The sequence below is a fragment of the Rhinatrema bivittatum genome, chromosome 7 (assembly GCF_901001135.1).
Source record: "Rhinatrema bivittatum chromosome 7, aRhiBiv1.1, whole genome shotgun sequence".
Classification (NCBI taxonomy): Eukaryota; Metazoa; Chordata; class Amphibia; order Gymnophiona; family Rhinatrematidae; genus Rhinatrema; species Rhinatrema bivittatum.
The window spans coordinates 50,803,251-50,825,301 of record NC_042621.1 but is presented as its reverse complement, the minus strand read 5'-3'; the positions used below and the strand labels follow the sequence as shown (position 1 = coordinate 50,825,301).

The 22,051-nt window shown below is 43.9% G+C and overlaps 1 protein-coding gene across 5 annotated transcripts in view; it reads right to left on the bottom strand.

Annotated features, from left to right (window-relative positions):
* KCTD15 (potassium channel tetramerization domain containing 15) overlaps positions 1-22,051 on the bottom strand; it is a 131,181-nt gene that overhangs the window by 3,110 nt on the left and 106,020 nt on the right. The window lies entirely within an intron of this gene.

Here is a 22,051-nt window from a genome sequence, read left to right as displayed (position 1 = left end):
GAGTTACAGGATAAACTGCACCGTGGCACCTGCATAGGACTCCACAGCCACACACACTGCAGCCCTCCCCACAGAACTGCTGGGGGAGACTGGAAGCCAAATTGGTTTTGGGAGGCAGAAGCGGTGGAGCTGGGCCTCTTAACTCCCTCATCCCCATCCCTCTGCATGCACTGACAGCAGCAGGAGGAGGAGAGCAGCTGCAGCATGGCAGGCAGTGGCTTCTTCCTCTGCCACCCGGCACCTTTATGCTGTTTTGAAGAAGAGGCGTCGGGGCCCGGTGTGTTGCTGCTGCTCTCCTCTAACTGCTGCGGGATCTGCAAGGGGAGAGGAGGAGGAGGCTGGTTTGGGGGAAGTAACTGGAGGACGCCAGTAGTATTTTTATGAGGAGGCAGGGGTGAAAGAGCAGCTGGTGCTACGAGATGGGCTCTGAAAGAGGAGCTTGGGGTTGGTAAAAGCAAGGATGAATGAGCGTTGGTGAAAGTGGGACCAGGGTATGGGGGGGTTTATGTGAAAGAGGGAAGGGGGATGTGGAGGAGGAGAGATGGCATCTGTGAAGCGAGAGAAAGGACTTAGGGGTGGGAAGGGAGGACAGCAGTGGGGGTGGGAAGGGGAAGCAGGGCTGGAACCCTCCTATTCCCCTCTCCCCTAATCTCAGTCTTCCCTCCATCTCTCTCTCTCTCCTTCCTACCCATCTCCTCTCCCCATCCCCGAGATCTCCTTTTTTTCCTCCCTCACCTCCATACCCAAGGTACCCCACCTCCATGACTCCAAGAAGAACAAGATACATTTCTTTATTATGCAAAATTATTCACAATTACAGAAACATGCCGCAGAATTTCCCCATTCTCGTCTCAGAATCTACCCCGGAGGAAACTGGGGCCTGTGATGCCAAGCTCTCTCTCTTTTTCCAGTAAGTTTGTTACATGAAAGAAATGACTTCACGCTAAAAACTGTCCCAGCACAGGCCACCACTGAAACAAAAGTTTAAGTTAACTAATGTTTGTGCTGGGCAGGGTGCATTTCATCCCCCTTGTACGTGAACGTTATAATAAACTCCAGGATCTAGTTTAAGCTCTACCATAATAATACAAGGTGCTATGTGCAAGGAGGGAACAAACAAACTGGCCCTGTCTCCTTCTATCCCATTATTCAACAGAAACAGCTCCGATATGTAAAGACAGGGAAACTACTACTTTCATGCATGATCCACGCATCCCTTCCAGGACAGATCCGGGGTCCTTTCTTCAGTATTACGCTCAGCTCTGGAGGTCGCCCAAGCTCACAAATTGCAACATTTTTTTTTGGGGGGTGCAATAAAAAGGTATGGGAAGTGCCAGAATCAATACGACTGCTACAATCCCGCAAATCAGATCCTCTTAGTGCTCCGTGGCCCCTTTGGTTCAGGGAACACGTACCAGAGGGATGCCACAAGGTTTTGATAATAAAGGAATGGTGTTTTCTTTCTATGCATGGTGCCATTCCCCTCGTGGGAAAGCACGACTAGCTTTAAATCATCAAACATGCTCAAAAAATCGTGTAAAAAGGTGATGTACTAGGGAAAAAAATGGCATTTACTCTGAATAAATGACCTGCCACAATATTTTCAATAAAGACAGTCTTACAAACAGCACTGGGGAGCAGACTGTATTAAGCAAACATAAAAGGTCTTTATTATGACTGGGCCACTGTATAAATCACCAGGTCACAAAAATATTACATCCACGGCGAGGAAGAAATGAGACTGCTTTGTTACAAGCATGCTCTTGCAACATTTGCGCAGTTAGGGCCAGGAAAAATAAACCACCACCACCACCATATGCCTTTTCTCAGCCCCTCCCTTTGCTCTGCCGGCTGCACTCACCGTTCAGTTCAAGATTTTCACATTGGCGTTCAGAGCCCTGCAAGGAAACGGGACATCCTATTTAAAGAATAAGCTGCACCAATCTATATCGGCACAGGATCTGCGTTCTTCTGGTCCATCCTGTAAAGCGGTGAGAAAACGTAGGCTATGAGGCAGAATGTGAGGTGGGAAGGGGGGAGGAGGGGGTAATCTATTCCAGAATATGCACCGACGTTCTCTACCCCCATTAAATCCAGTGTGTCTGACGCACTGGTGCTTACTTCCATATACCTTAATACCATCAAATGATGGCCGACAAATAATAAATCAGCAACAAATGCCATCAAAGCCGAAATCATGATATTAAGCAGATCTTCAATAGCTTGTCCATACACCATATTACATTTTGATCACCATAATAGCATCCCAGTTCCTAACCAGGCCAGAAATCGTGGAATCATTTTTTTGATACTACCTTCTCAGTCTGTCCGCAAAGCACAGCTGCAGTTACAGCGGACCATTTCAGAAACATAGGGACTGACGCCGTCTCCCGCCCCCGCTGATTTCAGGATGGCGCGGCAGGCTCCGATTTTAACGTGCTACTGGATCTCTGGAACGTTGGGCCTGCCCGTATTGCATATGGTCCAAAACCCGGCAGCTAGAATACCCACTGGCACGCCCCAATGCCAGCCCATCACTACTGCTTCAGTGGAGGAGAAGGCATGAGATCCTTACACGGATAAACAAGGCTCTTGGCCGTGATGCACCATCTTCTATGATTTCTCTACTCAAAACGTTTAGACCGATGAGAGGCCTGTGGTCTGTTGGCGGACGTTTGCTTGATATCTCCTCCAGAAAGTAGAGACTGAATTTTTGCAGTAGCAGGTACAGTGATGTGAAATTCCTTTCCTGAGCAGTTTAGGACGGAATTGTTTCTAGAAACTTTTAATACACATCTAAAAACACTTTCTTTTTTTTTTTTAACCAAAGCTTATAATCTGTAGTAGTAATCTCCATCATTAGATGCAGGTTTTTTCTCTCTCTTTATAATATGCTGTACTGTTTTATTGTACATATATTTTTTCTTGCAAGCCACCTCGAAACATGGATTGTGTGCCATATAAATATTTTAAATTAATAAAATAAATACAAGTTATAATTGAACTATATAACCTATTGAATTATCTAAACTTCTGAAAAAATACTCCCTAAAAACAACATTTACTCCTGGGGTAATTCTGAGCAAAATAATTTTAAATTCTACATAATTTATATTAGTCAAAATAACACAAAATACATGACAGGCTTTAAGTAATTAATTTAAAATGTAATACAGAAAAAAAGTAGAATTTTCCTAGAAATACATTCCCATTCATCCTCTCTCACTACCACTCTGACCAGTCTCCTTTCACTTTGCCTGCTCAGGCCCCAACTCCTCCAACCTCCACTCTCTCTCCTCTCCCTATCTAGGCTCAACCCTTTCCACTCTATCTCCATTCCCAGAATTTGACCATTCTCTCACTACTGCCTCTCAGACAGGCTCCCTCTCTCTCGTACACCCCCTCTCACACAGGCTCCCTTCTCTCCCTTGCACACACACAGGCTCCCTTTCTCTCTCATGCATACACCCTCACACAGGCTACCTATCTCTCACACAGACACACCCCTGCACACTGTCTCCCTCTCTCTCACACACACATCCCTACATGCAGGCTCCCTCTCTCACAAACAAGCACCCTCACTCCTTCACATACCCACAATCCCTTTTTAATAAACACCAGCTCGCACTCTCACACACATACACATTCTTTCACAATCTCCTCACATAGGGGATGGGCTCCGCTCGTGGCATGCCAGGCCTGCTCCAAATTCTGCACAGAAAATGGAAATTCTGTGCAGGAGAGGAATTCTGTGCAAATTCTGCGCTCAGCAGTAGCGCAAAATTATCCTGGGACAAGCAGGATGTTAGTCCTCACACCTGGGTGACATCATCGGATGGAGCCCGACACGGAAAACTTATGTCAAAGTTTCTAGAACTTTGTGCACACTGAGCATGCCCAACAACCTGCTGTTCTTTGTCTGTTAGTTTTATATAGACATGATCTGAGTTTGCACACAATTAATTTATATGATTTTATTTTGATTTTATCTTTTCTTTTAACAGCTAATTTATTTCATATTCTTTTATTAGTGTTAGCTGTTACTACATTATAAAACATTGTATTTCTATATTTGTTTTGAACTCTGTAAACCGTTGTGAAGGTACGTCTGATGTAACGGTATATAAATGACAATAAACTAAACTAATACCTGTTATAGGTAAGCAACTCTGTTTTCTCTCAGGAATAAGGTTGCTTCCATTGCAGAGTCAAAATAGATTAGCGCGAGATGTGATTGAGGGGCTGCAGTACCCTATTTGTATAAAAATGTTTTTGGCAGGTCTGGTAATCTATTTGTATTGTACGTTTTGCGATTTTTAAATGTACTCCGCTTTAGGTGGCCTGTAGAAGTCGGGTTTCCGGTTTAGAAATGTTTTAAATGAATAAAGTGTCCTCATTCTGAGGATGGAAAAAGCTACCTAAAATAGAACAAATGTGAAAGCTGATTCCAGAACTCAAAGGCTTTGCATGAAGTATACAAGAAAAGATCATCACCATTCCCTTTTCTGAGAAAGCGCATTAGGTCAGTTTGGGCCTTGTAATGCCAGGCAGCAAAACAGAATTCTCTCTGCACCATCACCCTTTATCCAATTCTTTCTAGCCTCTTCTTTGGAAACTTCTCTCTGATCTGGATGTCATAAACGGGTCGGCAGGCCATCCATCCCCAAAGTTGGCTGCATGCATGTTACTTACAAGTGTACAGTGTGTTGGGATCCTGCTTGAGCGTAAGGTACTTTTATATATCCAGATTGTCGTCATCATCATCTCAAAACCATGACTGATGATAACAAAGAGATCAGCTTTGTCATCATCCATCATAATCAGAAGTTCTCACTTCTGCACTCTCTTGTGCAAATGTCTCACAACCACGACAGACATCAAAAGTGTCCTTATTTTGATAATTTTCCCCCAAGTTATTTATTATTCTCACTTCCAGTCAATAAATTTCAATCATATGCCTTCATCTTCAGAGCCAACCTTGCCGGCTTTTAACCACTACCATTTTGATAGCTCTCATATCAAAAGACCACTCAGACCTTATAAAGGCAACCAACACAGTATAGGACTACTAAGAGGTAATGCACAAAGTATGATGCCTATGGGGACCGGCAGAAAAGCCTGCACAGCTGGACAACCCAATCACATACACAGGCAGATCTTTTTCTGGATATTTTTTGCCTTCAAAAATATCCAGAAAAAGCTATTGGTTGGAACTTTTGGCAGGCATTTAAAAAACCAAAACCAAAACCAAAAAACCTCCCTCTCTTTAGTCTGGATGCCAAGGCTGGACACAGAAAGGCGAATGCTGCAGAGCTCTGGCTGTGCCATGCAGGAGCTTCTCAAAATCAACTGGCCTTGGAGCCCAAGAAATGTCAAGTAATAAAGCCCCTGGTGTCAGGTCTCCCTGACAATTGGTCTGCTCTCTCTCTCTCTGCACTTTTAAACTAGCAATTCAGCAGATGGAAAAAAAAAATCTATCCAAAACGGGCAAATGAAGGAAGGAGTAAAAGTAGTATAGTGAGATGAATTGTAAAAACACAGGCAGAAACCATCTGGAAATTAACGACATTTGAAAGCCTTCTAACCCTAAACCCGGTTCTGGCCCCTATCCTCCAAAATAAAATGAACAAATGCCTTCATCAACATGTGGAAAACTAGAGGACTACAAACAATCGGGCCGATACAGTAAAGTGCGGCCGCGGTTGCCCGGTTTTTAACCCGCTTTGGACGCACGTTTTGAGCGCGTAAGGCGGACCCACGATTCAGTATTGGCTTTTACGCTTCCTTATCGCTTGCCGAAAAAGACGCGTATCCCTTTCCGCCCGCCGCATGTATATGATAGGTTAATGATCGGATTAGCTATTCCCTCCGATACAGTAACGTGCGCCCAAATTATCGCGTTTTTAACCAGCTTATTTACCGCGTCTTTAACCTGAACATTTACTGCCTACCCTGACCCTGGCGATAGTGTGGTGTTCAGTCAGCTTCATACCGGACAGCGCCATGGACAACATGTATATACTGGCTCTGGCGATATTTTTCATTCGGTTGAGAAGCAGAATGAGAAATGCTCGAATGAGAAATGCTCGAAATGCTCAGCAGATTGGAGAATCCAACAGGGGAGCCCAGCAGCAAGGAGAACCCAGCCAACCGGAGAACCCAGCAGCGAGACCGGAGGAGGTATGTGTTCTGTTTGGGTTCAACTGAACCATTCATTTCTGGGCATCTCTGAGGCTCCGGACATAGACGCCTCTACAGACGCCAGAGAGATGGGAGCTGCGCCAGGCTGGGTTCAATTGAACCATTCATCTCTGGGCGTCTGAGGCTCCGGACATGGAACGCCTCTATGGACACCGGAGAGATGGGAGCCGTGTCAGGTCTTCATCTGGCATCTGCTAGGCGTCCTGAGGCTCTGGGGGTCCAGCGGAGACATGGATGCCTATATGGAGCCTTCCTCCTGCGCCCGGGCCTAAGCGAACATAAAAGTTGGTAGCTGTAGGGAAATGGTGGATCCACAGGGACGCCTTAATTCTAGGCTTCAGCTTTCAGCGCCCAGAAAAGTGGGTAGCAGTACGCACATGGCGGAACCAAAGGGACGCCTCAAGGAACGCAGGGGGCAAGTGTCAGGGCGCTTGCACGTGGGATGCCACGCCCGGACAGCAATTTTTTTCTTTAGCAGGTGCATGAAGATGCCGCGTGGCAGGCTGCCGAATTTCACGGAGGGGGACATCCGGCTGCTGGCCACTTTGATCGTGGCGGACGAACGACATCTTTACTTTCGCCCTGGGCTCCGCGGGATCAGGATCGGGCTGACGAGGCCTGGCGGGCGCTCAGGGCGGAATTCATCGCCCAATCGTCCTTCCCGATGTCAGTTCGCATGCAACTCATTTCCTGGAGCATCTGTGGCGATAAACTTCGGTGGCGATAATCAAGAACAGAATGACTGCCAAGGATGAGGAGCACAAGCAGAGCATACAGACGGAATACAAAGGGAAATCACCCAAACAGAAGAGGAGCACATGGAATACAAAGGGAAAATCTACAAAACAGAAGAGGAGCACATGGAATACAAAGGGAAAATCTACAAAACAGAAAAGGAGCACATGGAATACAAAGGGAAAATCAACCAAGCAGAAGAGGAGCACATGGAATACAAAGGGAAAATCACCCAAACAGAAGAGGAGCACATGGAATACAAAGGGAAAATCTACAAAACAGAAGAGGAGCACATGGAATACAAAGGGAAAAACAACCAAGCAGAAGAGGAGCACATGGAATACAAAAGGAAAATCAAACAAACAGGAGCACATGGAATACAAAAGGAAAATCACCCAGACAGACAGAAGCACAGACATCCATACAGGCAGCGGGGCATTTCAGTCATGGACATTTCAGTCATGGAGGCAGGAACGTCCATGAATGTCCATGAATGTAAACCACGACCTTACACGTCCGACCAGGTGCTCAAGGCAGCGGCCATGGCCGTTGGAAGGCACCGGGCGTTCATGAGGCCCGGATACATGGCGCCGGGGCCTCATGGGGGCCCAGGTACATGGCGCCGGGGCCTCATGGATGCCCGGATACATGGCACCGGGGGCCTCTGATCATGGACGCCCGGATACATGGCACCGGGGGCCTCTGATCAGGGACACCCGGATACATGGCAGGAAGGTCCGGATACAGACGGGAAGGTCCATGAACGGAAGCCCCAACCTTGGATGTCTACGTCCGGACGTCTGGGGATGTAGACGTCTGGGGTCTGTAGAAAAGAACCATCCACCTACCATCAAATGACAGGTACCAGCGCACCCTGGATACTGTATAGGGACTGTATACCTCTCTATACAGTAAAATGGATTGCAAACGCCTACCGCTTCATTGACGTGCTTTGGACGCTCGTTTGCCGCCGCTTGGATTTGTGTCTTGAATCGAGCGGCTTGTAAACCAAAATGTGCGCTCGTCAAACGAGCGGGCGCCCAGCACTGCCGCACTTTTTCTTACGCGTCCTTACTGTATCGGCCCATCTGTAAGTAAGCCCCGTAGGGAGAGACTTAAGGAGTTGAGCTTGTACACTCTGGAGGAGAGCGAGTGGTCCAGGATAAAAAAAAATTCTCAAATAGCCCAAGGGTATAAATAATGTACAACCGTTAAGCATTTTTAGAACAAGAGGTCATCATATGAGGCTGGGATCAGATAAGGCTCGGGTATTACCCAAGGAAATGTTCCTTCTCAGATTTTTATTTATTCCATTTTATATTCCGCCAATTCCAAATCCAAGGCGGAATACAGCTTTTACATTCCTAAATTCATCACATAATACATAAAAAATAACATTATACACTAAAACCTTTATAAAATTAACACAAAGTATAAAATAAACAGAGTTAATAACGCTGCACTTTAAGATTCTCAGTAGACTATCATCTGCTCCTCATATTCTTGCTTAAAGAAAAATGCCTTCACCTGTTTTTGGAATTGTAAATAATCTATTCTTGGCGTACTTCCACAGGCAATGAGTTCCACAATTTAGGAACTGTCAGTGAAAAAGAACTGTTACTTGTAAATTTTAATCAATAGGATATTATTAACTTTAGCACCATAGAACGCAAAATGCATTTCAGGTTATACCACTGTAGTCTGTCAAACTAAATTTCTCCCAATACATAGCTTTATATGCCGTAGTCAAAGCTTTAAAACAAATACGTTCCCTTATCGGTAGCCAAAGTAATTTCTTACGATATGGTGTCAAAATTGAACCATATGGAAACCCAAATATAACCCGTATAGCGGCATTTTGTACTAGTTCTAAAATTTTTATAAACTTTTTCGGTAATCCCAAGTAAAGCAGATTACAATAATCCAATTGATTTAGTATTACTGCTTGCACCACAATCCTAAAATCTTCCTTCGCCAGTATACATTTTAATGGATGTATCATCTTCAATTCAAAAAACGCTACCTTGGCTACCTTAGCTATTTGAGGTATAAACTAAAGTTCTGAATCTAAAATAATCCCCAAATCTCGAACCTCATTATAAATTTTCAAGGAATATCTAAACAACATTTCTTTATCAGTCAATGCTAAAGGGGCTGATCTTCCTAACCAAGTAACAACTGTTTTCTCATGATTTAATATCATCCCATGTAGTTCCATCCAAGTGTCTACCTCCTTCGGTATCTTTCTAAAGTCAACCATAGGCGCTTCACCCTTTTGTCTACTTGAAATAAAAAAACCTGCATAGATAGGTTGCTAGAGGCATGGAACCGTTTCCCAGTGGAGCTGCTGGGGCTAAATCTGGAATTCAAGAAAGCACAGAAGCAAAGAAGATCCTTGGCGGTTAGGAAGCAAGGATGAAGCTAGAGGTCTGTGATACTGCAGCAGGTAGTGGTGGTGGTGGTGGGGTGTGCGTTTGTGGAGTGGGAGGCAGGTGTCGATAAACGGGCAGACCAGATAAACCCTGCGGGCTTCATTTCCTATCAATTTCTCCTTTGCAAGCCAAAATAGGATCTGAATGGCATAAATGTCTACGGAACCTTGTGGTAAACATCAGGGGTAAAGCCAATTCTGGAATTCACTCTCGGATCACATTCATTCAAATAATTGTTTGAATACTTGCCCTGGTATCATTTCGACACTATGAGAGGATAGCACAGGATGCTCTGAAAAACAGAGACTTCATCATAGGATAACGTCCAAACTTACACCTGAGTAAGAGGGAGTCATGACTCCTCCCTATGAGTAGAGCGCCATCAGACAACTAGTACTTCATGATGCAGTTGTTTTTCTTTTTAATGATCTTTGGTAACCTTGTTATGTAGGACTAGAAATATTTCTGTCTAGAAATATTTCTGACTAGAAATATTTCTGCATTAACAGCCACATTTTGTATCTTTTTTGATATATTTATTTTTTTCCTAATAAAAAAACCCAACTTATTTGTGAGTGAACTGATGTCATGGGAGGCTCTCCTGCAATCTCAGGTGCTGCAAAGGATGCCAAAATTGTGTTCTAAATCTCAATGCGCGCATCCATCTATTTGTTCATTTTAAGCTCTGAAATTTGTTGCCAGAAGATGTGGTAAAGTCAGTTAGCATAACTGGGTTTAAAAAAGGTTTGGACAAGTTCTTGCAGTATGCAAGTTACCTTCCTGGATTCCTTCCAGGTACTGGATAGGCCACAGTTTGAAATAGGATACTGGGTTTGTTGGACCTTTTCTAACCCAGATACCTGAAAGGAATTAACCACGCACAAACTTTGAACCATTTCCATTGGAAAGGAAACTAGAATTAGGGGTCACGAAAGGAAACTCCAGGCAATAGAACCAACATCAGAAAATGCTGCATTTCTTCATGGAGAGGGTGGTGAATGCCTGGAATGCCCTTCCGGAAGAGGTGGGGAGGACGAAAACAGTAAATGAATTCAAAAGGGCATGGGATAAACCCTGCGGATCCCTAAAGGCTAGAGGTTGGAAATAAAGTAGAGTACATGGAGGAAACCTGCATGGAGCGGCAGTTACTGCCCTTAACAGAAGGCCTGGGGATTACTAACCTTTTGACGCAACTGCAATATTGCTCTCCGCTTCGACGGCGGGGGCAAAAACGGGAAATGGATTCAGATGACAGCCAACACTGGTCCCTGACTTTTACGGTCCAGGGGTACTGATACGCAGACATTAGGGAAAAGCACAAGACTGCTTCTATAGTCAAGTCCAAAAGCAAAGCACATTCAGGCAGCATTGTCTGAATATCTGCTAAAAATGTTGCTAGCATAATTTTGTTATGAGTTTGATAGTTGCTTGATTTTGATTGTAAATGTTACTATCCTCAACATAAGACTTGAGACAACTGTAGAAAAGCGGCAGTTACTACCCTTGACAGAAACATGGGGGTAACCTGCACATAGCAGCAGTTGCTGCCATAAGAAACTTGCTGGGCAGACTGGATGGGACAGTTTAGACTTTTTCTGCCATCATTACTATGTTACTATGTAATGCAGCTGTTCATAAAATAAGGCAGTGACTAGGATAATCTGTTTCACAAAATCAAAGAGCACAGCATGTGAGCCAGATGGTCAATGTTTTGTAGGTATCAGAAGCACTTTTCTGCTCACCTCCTGGAATCTTCCATAATGTCACAGAAGTACATATTAGGGCAGATTTTCAAAGGCTATGCGCATAACATACGTGCGTAACCCAAGAAAATCTGCCCCTGCACGCTCCAAGCCTATTTTGCATAGGCTCGGCGGCGCGCACAAGTCCCGGGACATGCGTATGTCCCGGGGCTTCGAAAAGGGGTGGGAAGGGGGCGTGTCTGGTGGCGTGACGGTGATCCGGGGGCGGGTCCAGGGGCATGACCTGAGTCCTCCTCCATTCTGGCTGTGCCGGAGGTTCACCAGCCAGCGTGCGCAAGATACGCCTGCTTCTGGCAGGCGTAAGACATAAAATAAGGTAAGGGGGGGAATTTAGGTAGGGCTGGGGGGTGGGTTAGATAGGGGAAAGGAGGGGAAGGTGGGGAGGGCCAGAAAAAAAGTTCCCTCCGAGGCCGCTCCGATTTGGAGGGAACGGGGAAAGCCATCAGGGCTCCCCTCGGGCTCGGTGCGTGCAAGGTGCAAATGTGTGCACCCCCTTGCGCGCGCCGAGCCTGGATTTTATAACATGCGCGCAGCAGCGCACACATGTTATAAAATCGGGCGTAGATTTGTTCGCGCCGGGTTGCGTGAACAAATCTACGTCCACGCATATGTTTTAAAATCTGCCCCATTATGTTCCACACTTTCCCATGCTGACAATGGGCTGGTCACAAATATCAGGAGGAACCAAGTGGTAGAAGGATACTAACCGAACACTGTCGCTACCCGAATAGCATCGACAAAAGTGACCATCGATGAGCTCTTGGTCATGGTCCATGTTCTTGGATGGCAGATGTATCATACCTTGGTTCAAGTGCAAAAATCACTTCAGCAGCCCGGGATTTTAAATGGAAAATAAAGACTTGATAACTAGTGCAGGGCCAATGCACATGACGCACATGCTTGTCTAGGGCTTACAAAGAGCAGACGCACCTACAGGCTGATGTAATATCAGCGTCCAAATTGGGCACATTTATTTTTGAATATGCGCACAACCACCTCTCCTGCGAGCTCGATGCAAGAGGCAAATGAGCTGCCGCACTAAAAGGAATGTGCAATGGGTAATTTGTGGGTTTCTAATGCTCTGCATCGGGTGCCCAGGACACATGGCTGAGCGTCCACAACAGCCTGGCCCGAGCTCCCTCACCACTCCTGGCAGGATTGCTCCCGACTGGTCCTTTTCAGACACTTGTCAGTGAAAGGACCAATCCCCTTTCAGAACAGCCTTCTGAAAGGGGACTGATTGTTTCACTGTCATGTGACAGTAAATGGGCCAATCAGCAGAAAGTGAAGGAGTGAATAAATTAATATTAAGTGCCCGACACTCCATTTACTGCCAGCAGGGGTTCCAATTGGACCAGACATTCGGGATGCTGCTTTCTGTGGTTCCCCCTATGAGGAATTACAGAAAGCAGGAATTTTTTTTGTTGTTGGGCCCTTGAGTGCGGCATGATTCTGCTTTCTGTGGTTCCTCCTTCTTTAGTATTGCGACGATACTGATAGGAGGAATCACAGAAAGCAGGATTTTTTTTGTTTTTTTTCGGTAAGCCCTTGAGCGTGGCATGCTTTAACACCAGCTCCCGGGTGGGTGTTAAATTTGTTGCCATTAAAATGGGCACCTTGGCCGCACGGCAATTTTTGCCATCACGGGGTAATAGCTAATCGCCTCAACCACATGGAATTTTCGTGTGACGAGTGCTATTAGCTATGCGCTCGATTGGACGTGCGTTTTGGATACGTCAATCTCGTATTGCATCGGGGGCTATTTTAGCGCGTCCAAAACGTACGTCCAATAGAGTGTTCCCTGGTGCGCTAGCCTAAGTGCATTATATTGCATCGGCCTGCTAGAGATTACAGTGTTAAAACCATGAACACAGGATACCCTGCTGCCTGCTTTACTGCACAAGATCATAGGCCCAAATCCTACTCAGTGTGACTACAACCCAACTGTACCCTCACCATGTCCTGGGTGCTTACAGCATTTTAAAGCCCAGAAGGCATTTTTTATACCCAAGAAGCAATAACAAACAAATGATAGTTCCACAGCTGTACCTACAACTTGAACTGGATCTACTAAGATGCGCTTTAAAGTGAGCGGGAGAGTGATAAACAATCTCTCTTGCAGTGGACATGGCTCCCACAAGCATGCTTTACTATAAATCTGAGGCCCAAAAATGCCGCACAGTAAATAAAAGCTGTGATTTCCTCAAGAGGTGCAATATTGCATACTACAATTGTGTTGGTCTTGCATATAGTCTCCCCCGCTCCGCCAGCTCCTGGAAGCAGTGGAAATACAGTGTAATATAGTATCTAGGAATCACAACTCTGGTTATCTAGAAGGACACTGTTGGCGAGACTCCAAAGAAAGGAGCATTAACCTTTTACTTGCCTTCAAGTATATGATTTATATTTCCCCGAGACACCTTCCTGAACACGATCTAAATCGTGGAGTGTAAAAAATGCCACATTCTGTTATTCCAGGGCACTTTTTCTCTTTTGCATGAAAGTCTTACTTTCTATCACACATTCTCTCACCGGCTCAGTGTGATGTTATCTATTATACATTTGCTGTGTTCACACGTTAAATGTTGTACTTTGTATATCTGTTCTAATAAAAATCTTTAAACACAAAAAAATATAATCTTTACCCTAATGAGAAAATGCCATACTTTGAAAGCCAAACGAAATTATAAATGTGCAAGCAAGTATGCAGCCATGTGTGTGTATCCTGGGCTGGAAATATGTTAGAAAACTTTGTTTCATTTTTCATTGTTTGCTGCTATTTTGTTGGGCTTTTATTTTTTTTTTTTAATTTTGTTCTTAGTTTAGATTTTAAAATATTTTTTGTTTCTTTTATTTTTTTGCTTTTCTGAATTTCAGGCACTCAGCCGACCTGGCTCCCAAGATCTTTCCAGTCCTGAGTTTGTTAAAATACAAACCGAAAGGAGTCAGTGCCTGTAGGATACGAGCACAGACTTTAAGAAAGTCTCTGGTATCCATTTAGTGCAGCATGAAAACAAATCCTCACAATGTGGCTGCAACATTTCTTTTAAGAGGAGAGGAAAAAAAATTGTTTCTAAACTGTTTTGCTGGAAAAATATTTAGCTCCAGCTTTCACTGGACTGGTGTTTCATGGCAAGCATCCAGGTTAACATGATGAACCATATACTTAGGACCTATTCACTAAGGCAGGAGTGGCCAACTCCAGTCCTCGAGAGGCACAAACAGGCCAGGTTTTCAGGATACCCACAATGAATATGCATGAGATAGATCTGCATGCTCTGCCTCCATTGCATACCAGCATCTCTCATACATATTGTGGATGTCCTGAAAATCAGGCCTGTTTGTGGCTCTCGAAGACCAGAGCTGGTCACCCCCCCCCCCCCTGTACGAAGGCTTTTCTCTCATTCTGCGTCTTGCGTAAAAAGCTTACTGGGCAAAGACAGCCATAAATGCATCATTTAGCTTCCATTAGATATTGCCCTGCAGGGGGGCCAGGCCATCGGCTCAGTGGTTAGTGCTGCATGCTGTCAGGAGGGAGATACAGGCTTGATACCCAGAACCTGGATTCTGCTTCCGGGACCAAGATTAGGGCTGTGGCGGAGGCCGTTATTCAAAGTCCGCCCTAGTTGGGGGGGGGATGGGGTTCCAGTTACTGCACAGCAGGGACACCTTCGAGCCAGACTCAGGGTTCGTGCATAGTGGTTTCCAGAAGGAACCACGGCTGGTGGGCCAGCAATCAACGATCAGGATGATGGCCGGGCTCGACAGGAAATAGTTTAAAAATGGAGGGAAACCCCCCCCCCCCCCAACACACACACACACCCTTCCTGAGTAGTGAGAAAATAAAGTTCACGGCACCACAGCCCAGCAAAGACCAGTTCTAATTAAACTGGAAGCTGCAAGGAGCAGGAGGACACAGTCAAACCAAAAAAAGGAACAGAAAATTGATTTGATATCAGAAGGCCCGCCTACCGCCAGCCACTGAGCGGGCTCTTTCCATGTCAGCGCTGAAGACATCACCCTCAGCATCTTCATTTAAAGTCATCAATTGATGCCGGAAACGCTGCGCAGGAAGCAGCATGAGCCTTCTGTCTCTCTGACTCTGTGGTCATTGGGGCCCGCTTGGTTCCCTGTTCGTCTTATTGATTTTCTGGGCCTGGACACTCTTGTTATGAGGCGAGACGGGTGATTTCATGACTGTTATTACTGACCGGCATGCTTATGCTGGCATTCCTTCTAGGAAATATAATAGTTCAGGAGCAGGTCAGCAGGGTTTTGGTGAGTTTGAAAAAAGTGAACCTTCTGTCTCTCGTATTTTAATTCCATTGACTATGGGGTACATTTCAAAAGGCCCGGGCGCGTAAATCCCGGGGTTTCCACGCGCGTGGCCGGGCCTTGCGGGCACTGGGGCTCGGCCACGCGCGTGGAAACCCCGGTATGTGCATAAGTGCCGGGCCTCTTCAGAGGGACAGGCCGGGGGGGGGAAGCACGGGCCGGGAAAGCGCCATTGATAAGGTAGGGGTTTAGGGGGAGGGGAGGGTGTTTAGGTAGGGGGGTAGGGAAGGCCCGAATGCATCACCCTGCGGAGTTTGCGGAAATTCTCCCCCCCCCCTTTGAATGCGCCGCCCGCACATACGCGCGTGGATTATAAAATCCAACACGAGTGTGCGTGCTGCCGTTGGATTTTATAACACGTGCGTGCACACGTTTGAAAATCTGCCCCTATTTGTTTAGTCCAGAAAAAGATCCCAATCAGTCAGTACTGACATCTTGCGTGTTAAAAAGCCAGATTTATTTTGTATCAGGAAATCTTGGTTGTGCGAGTCTGATACCATGAAACATCTAATTGTTAGTATCAGATTTTTTTCACAGCCTAGACCGAAGGGGGGCGGGGGGAGGGGGAATGTTAATTTCAGTACAAATGTCTCTTAATATATCTTTTAATAAGACTGGATCTTTTGCAAATGTAGAGATTTTGGTGAATCTGAGTGTGTGCGGTGTGTCTCTCCCCTCCTACCTTTTCGAATGTATATTTTTCCACCCTGACTGATGCTTTGATGTTCTTCAATGCAGACAAGAAGAATTTTGTAGTCTTAGGTGATTTTAACTTGCAAGTTGATGTTTCTCTTCTTTGATAAAATGAGAAAAATTGTTAGAAAAAAACTAAAAGGAGCAGCTACAAAAGTAAAAAATGTCCCAAGAGGTGTGGTCATTGTTAAAAAATACCATTCTAGAAGCACAGTCCAGATGTATTCCACACATTAAGAAAGGTGGAAAGAAGGCAAAACAATTAGCGGCATGGTTGAAAGGGGAGGTGAAAGAAGCTATTTTAGCCAAAAGATCTTCATTCAAAAATTGGAAGAAGGATCCAACAGAAGAAAACAGGATAAAGTATAAACATTGGCAAGTTAAATGTAAGACATTGATAAGACAGGCTAAGAGAGAATTTGAAAAGAAGTTGGCTGTAGAGGCAAAAACTCATAGTAAAAACTTTTTAAAATATATCCGAAGCAGAAAGCCTGTGAGGGAGTCAGTTGGACCGTTAGATGATCGAGGGGTTAAAGGGGCACTTAGAGAAGATAAGGCCATCGCGGAAAGATTAAATGGATTTTCTTTGCTTCAGTGTTTACTGAAGAGGATGTTGAGGAGGTACCCGTAATGGAGAAGGTTTTCATGGGCAATGATTCAGATGGACTGAATCAAATCACTGTGAACCTAAAAGATGTGGTAGGCCTGATTGACAAACTGAAGAGTAGTAAATCACCTGGACCGGATGGTATACACCCCTGAGTTCTGAAGGAACTAAAAAATGAAATTTCAGACCTATTAGTAAAAATTTGTAACTTGTCATTAAAATCATCCATTGTACCTGAAGACTGGAGGATAGCAAATGTAACCCCAATATTTAAAAAGGGCTCCAGGGGCGATCCGGGAAACTACAGACCGGTTAGCCTGATTTCAGTGCCAGGAAAAATAGTGGAAAGTGTTCTAAACATCAAAATCACAGAACATATAGAAAGACATGGTTTAATGGAACAAAGTCAGCATGGCTTTACCCAGGGCAAGTCTTGCCTCACAAATCTGCTTCACTTTTTTGAAGGAGTTAATAAACATGTGGATAAAGGTGAACCGGTAGATATAGTATACTTGGATTTTCAGAAGGCGTTTGACAAAGTTCCTCATGAGAGGCTTCTAGGAAAAGTAAAAAGTCATGGGATAGGTGGCGATGTCCTTTCGTGGATTGCAAACTGGCTAAAAGACAGGAAACAGAGAGTAGGATTGAATGGGCAATTTTCTCAGTGGAAGGGAGTGGACAGTGGAGTGCCTAAGGGATCTGTATTGGGACCCTTACTTTTCAATATATTTATAAATGATCTGGAAAGAAATACGACGAGTGAGGTAATCAAATTTGCAGATGACACAAAATTGTTCAGAGTAGTTAAATCACAAGCAGATTGTGATAAATTGCAGGAAGACCTTGTGAGACTGGAAAATTGGGCATCCAAATGGCAGATGAAATTTAATGTGGATAAGTGCAAGGTGATGCATATAGGGAAAAATAACCCATGCTATAATTACACAATGTTGGGTTCTATATTAGGTGCTACAACCCAAGAAAGAGATCTAGGTGTCATAGTGGATAACACATTGAAATCAACGGTACAGTGTGCTGCGGCAGTCAAAAAAGCAAACAGAATGTTGGGAATTATTAGAAAGGGAATGGTGAATAAAACAGAAAATGTCATAATGCCTCTGTATCGCTCCATGGTGAGACCGCACCTTGAATACTGTGTACAATTCTGGTCGCCGCATCTCAAAAAAGATATAATTGCGATGGAGAAGGTACAGAGAAGGGCTACCAAAATGATAAGGGAAATGGAACAACTCCCCTATGAAGAAAGACTAAAGAGGTTAGGACTTTTCAGCTTGGAGAAGAGACGACTGAGGGGGGATATGATAGAGGTGTTTAAAATCATGAGAGGTCTAGAACGGGTAGATGTGAATCGGTTATTTACTCTTTCGGATAGTAGAAAGACTAGGGGGCACTCCATGAAGTTAGCATGGGGCACATGTAAAACTAATCGGAGAAAGTTCTTTTTTACTCAACGCACAATTAAACTCTGGAATTTGTTGCCAGAGGATGTGGTTAGTGCAGTTAGTATAGCTGTATTTAAAAAAGGATTGGATAAGTTCTTGGAGGAGAAGTCCATTACCTGCTATTAAGTTCACTTAGAGAATAGCCACTGCCATTAGCAATGGTAACATGGAATAGACTTAGTTTTTGGGTACTTGCCAGGTTCTTATGGCCTGGATTGGCCACTGTTGGAAACAGGATGCTGGGCTTGATGGACCCTTGGTCTGACCCAGTATGGCATTTTCTTATGTTCTTATGTTCTTATTTGATAGTATTAACAATTCAGTCACAACTATGTCAGCTTTAGGCTGACCCCGAATCATACAGCAGGGAACCTATGAGCATGGGTAATACACTTTGGACCTTTTACTTTTGAGAACAGGTCTTTTTGTCGTGGTTAAAGCTGCAGCTGCACTGAAAGTTCCTTGGTCTGACCATTTCTTAATTGAGTTTAGTCTTCATATCATTTTTTTTTTACTCTGACTGATAATACTGCCCCCGTTAAGGTAGAGGCGCGAAATCCTTTTGAGACTGAATCGTTACGTGAGGAGTGGAAGTTCGATACTTCAGCCTCTGATAGTAATGGCTGCTTCCAAATCGTTAATGAGCACGGACGGGTTTGGATCACATTGCCCCAAATAAGCAGGTGGTCAGCAAAGGCTGCACAGAGCACTTTGGTTGAGCAATGACTTATTGGTTGCTAAGTGGCAGCTTATGCCATGTGGAACACCAGTGGCGCAAATCAAAGCTCGAAATGACTATTGGTCTTATTTGCATAACTTGAAAAACTTTAGATCAAAAGCTGGTAAGTCTAAGATCACATCTCATATCCAGGCTGCTTCTAATCAGCATCATTAATTATTTCATAATTTTAAGCCCTTTACATTACTGCTTGCTGATGAGGTTATTTCAAACTTTTTGTTTTGGTTCTGAAATCGTCGTTTCTTTTTCGATAAGATCCAGCAGCTGACTGCACAATTTGCGTCCCCTTCAGTTACGGTCCTTGAATTAGGAGCTGATGGGCCAAAATTGTGAGATCGTTTTGCTATGGTTTCCTCTGATGACATTGTCTGCATTATTAGGAAAATGAATGATACCTTTTGTCCTTTAAGTGACTGCTCCAATGTTCCTATGAAAATTCTGCAGAAGCACCTAGCCGTATTTGTGAGACCATTTGCAACATTTTTCTTCAGTGGAGGGACATGTGCTTGATCTGTAAAAAAAAAATTGCATCTATCTGGCCAATTTTAAAGAAATCTAGTCTTGACAGGTCTGACTTTGATAGTGGTTAAGACTTTGATAGTGGTTAACACTTCCTTCCTAGTATTGCTAGATTTATCATCCGCTTTTGATACTATTGATCATTCAGTTATGCTGCAATAGTTGATACAGACTGGAGTATCCTCCACTGTATTTAAATAGAAACATAGAAACATAGAAGTGACGACAGAAGAAGACCAAATGGCCCATCCAGTCTGCCCAGCAAGCTTTCACACCTATTTGTTTTCATACTTATCTGTTACTCTGACCGCTGAGGTCAGGGCCCTTATTGGTAACTTTTTGGTTCCAATTCCCTTCCACCCCCACCATCGATGCAGACAGCAGTGCTGGAGCTGCATCTAAGTGAAGTATCTAGCTAATTGGTTTGGGGTAGTAACCGCCGTAATAAGCAAGCTACTCCCGTTTGTTTACCCTGCCTGTGCAATTCAGTCCTTGTTGGTTGTCTGAATATAAATCCTCTACTTCATTTCCCCCTGTCACTGAAGCAGTGAGCTGCGCTGGATATGTATTCCAAGTGAAGTATCATGCTTAATTGATTCGGGGTAGTAACTTCCGTAACAAGCAAGCTACACCCATGCTTATTTGTTTACCCAGACTATGTAATTCATTCCTTGTTGGTTGATGCTGAATATAAATCATCTTTTCTTCATTCTCTCTGCCGTTGAAGCAGAGAGAATGAGGAAAAGTTTGAGTGGTTGAATCTTTTCTGGTGGGACAATTACAAAGGATTGTGATCTCTGGTACTAAATATTCCTTTACCCACGGGTGTGCCTCAGGGGTCAGCCTGGTCTATGACCCTTTTTAATATAAATATTTCCCCCATTTGTCAGGTGTTGGCTAGTTTGGATGTTGGTTAATTGGCTTTATGCCACTAATACCCAGTTTTTTGTATAGGTGCACAGTATGATTGCCGAGTTGCTAAATAAGGTTTCCAGTTCTTTGTGTGATCTGAAGGACTGGCTGTTCGAGCATAAACCAGTTCTGAATATAATTAAGATGGAGATTTTATATTTAACATGATTTCTCTCTCTAAACATTCCTACTTTCTTTCAGTTGATGGCATGCAGATTTCAATTTCTAGGCAGGTCAGTAATCTTGGGGTCATTATGGGGTCAACATTATTTTTGCGACCTCAAGTGCGAAATATGGTTAGGAATGCCTTCTATAAGTGCTACATGCTTTGATAGTTATGACCATTTTTGTCAGAACATGATTACATACTCTGGCGATATCATCCTGAGATTATTGCAATGTGTTATATGTGAGGCTACCTTAGATTACTCTTCATGCATTACAACATTCACAGAACGTAGCAGCTTATCTTCCCAAATTTTTTTTTTTACAAGTTACATTGTTTGCTTGTCTCCGGAGGGTAAAATTTAAAATTTTGCTTTTGGCTTTTAAAAGTATGCATGGCTTTGCCCCGGCATGTTTTAACACAGCTCTTAAGGATAGATTTTAAAAGGACCGCATGCATGTCTGCAGCTGTTTGCACGTATCTTATGCCGCAGGAGTCTGGTGAACATCGGGGTGGGGGAAGAGACTGCCTCTTTATAGGGCTCAGTCCAATACTCTATATATGGCCCATTTAAAGGGGCACTTTGATTCAGGGTGAGTTGGAGTTGGGGGATGTTACAGACACATTCAGAATGTTTGACCTTATAAGTGATGAAAAGGAGTTGATTTGTACAATGTAGCTAGCAGAGACAACAGCGAAGAAATCGATTCCTCGTTAGAATTTTCATCATTTAACGTAAAAAAATTCTTTAACGATATCAATTTTACAATGTGTCTGTGACAACACTCCCCTAACCCCAACCCACCTCCCGAAAACTCACCCCGAATCAAAGTGCCCCCTTACCATGGTCCATGTATAGAGTATCAGACTGAGCCCTATAAAGAGGCGCTCAAGCTCTCTCTCTCGCCCCAAGCCCTACCCGTTTTCCGCCTACTTTTTCCTGGGCATGTGTACCTCAATGTACGAGCGCCCTTCCTGGATATTTAAAATTTGCGCAGCTCCCGCGTGGCCCACTTACGCACGCATGTGGCCATTTTTGCACGCGCCAGCCTTTTAATATTTACCAGCCTGTGCACGGTTTAAGATCTGCTTCTCAAAATCATTTCAATGTTCCATCATTTAAGTAATCTGACTTTCCGATTCACGGAAACGTTTTTTTGTTTTTTTTTGTGACAAGAGATCCAATTTATGGAATTCCTTGCCTGAGGAAATTAAGGTTGAAATATTGCTTGCAAGTTTCTGGAAACTGGTAAAATCATACCTGTTTAAGCAAGCTTTTTGAAGTACTGAGTTATTGGGAATTGCCTTGCATTTCCTGACTTTGGAATTAGTGTGATTTGTGGGTTTTTGTTTTAACAGTTGTTGCGTTTGTTTTGTTGTTTATAGATTTTATTTTGTATGTATGGGTTTTATGTGGCTTTTATAGTATTATTCTGTGTGTTGTCTATGGGTTTTACAGTTATGTTTGTATTAATTCATTATTGCT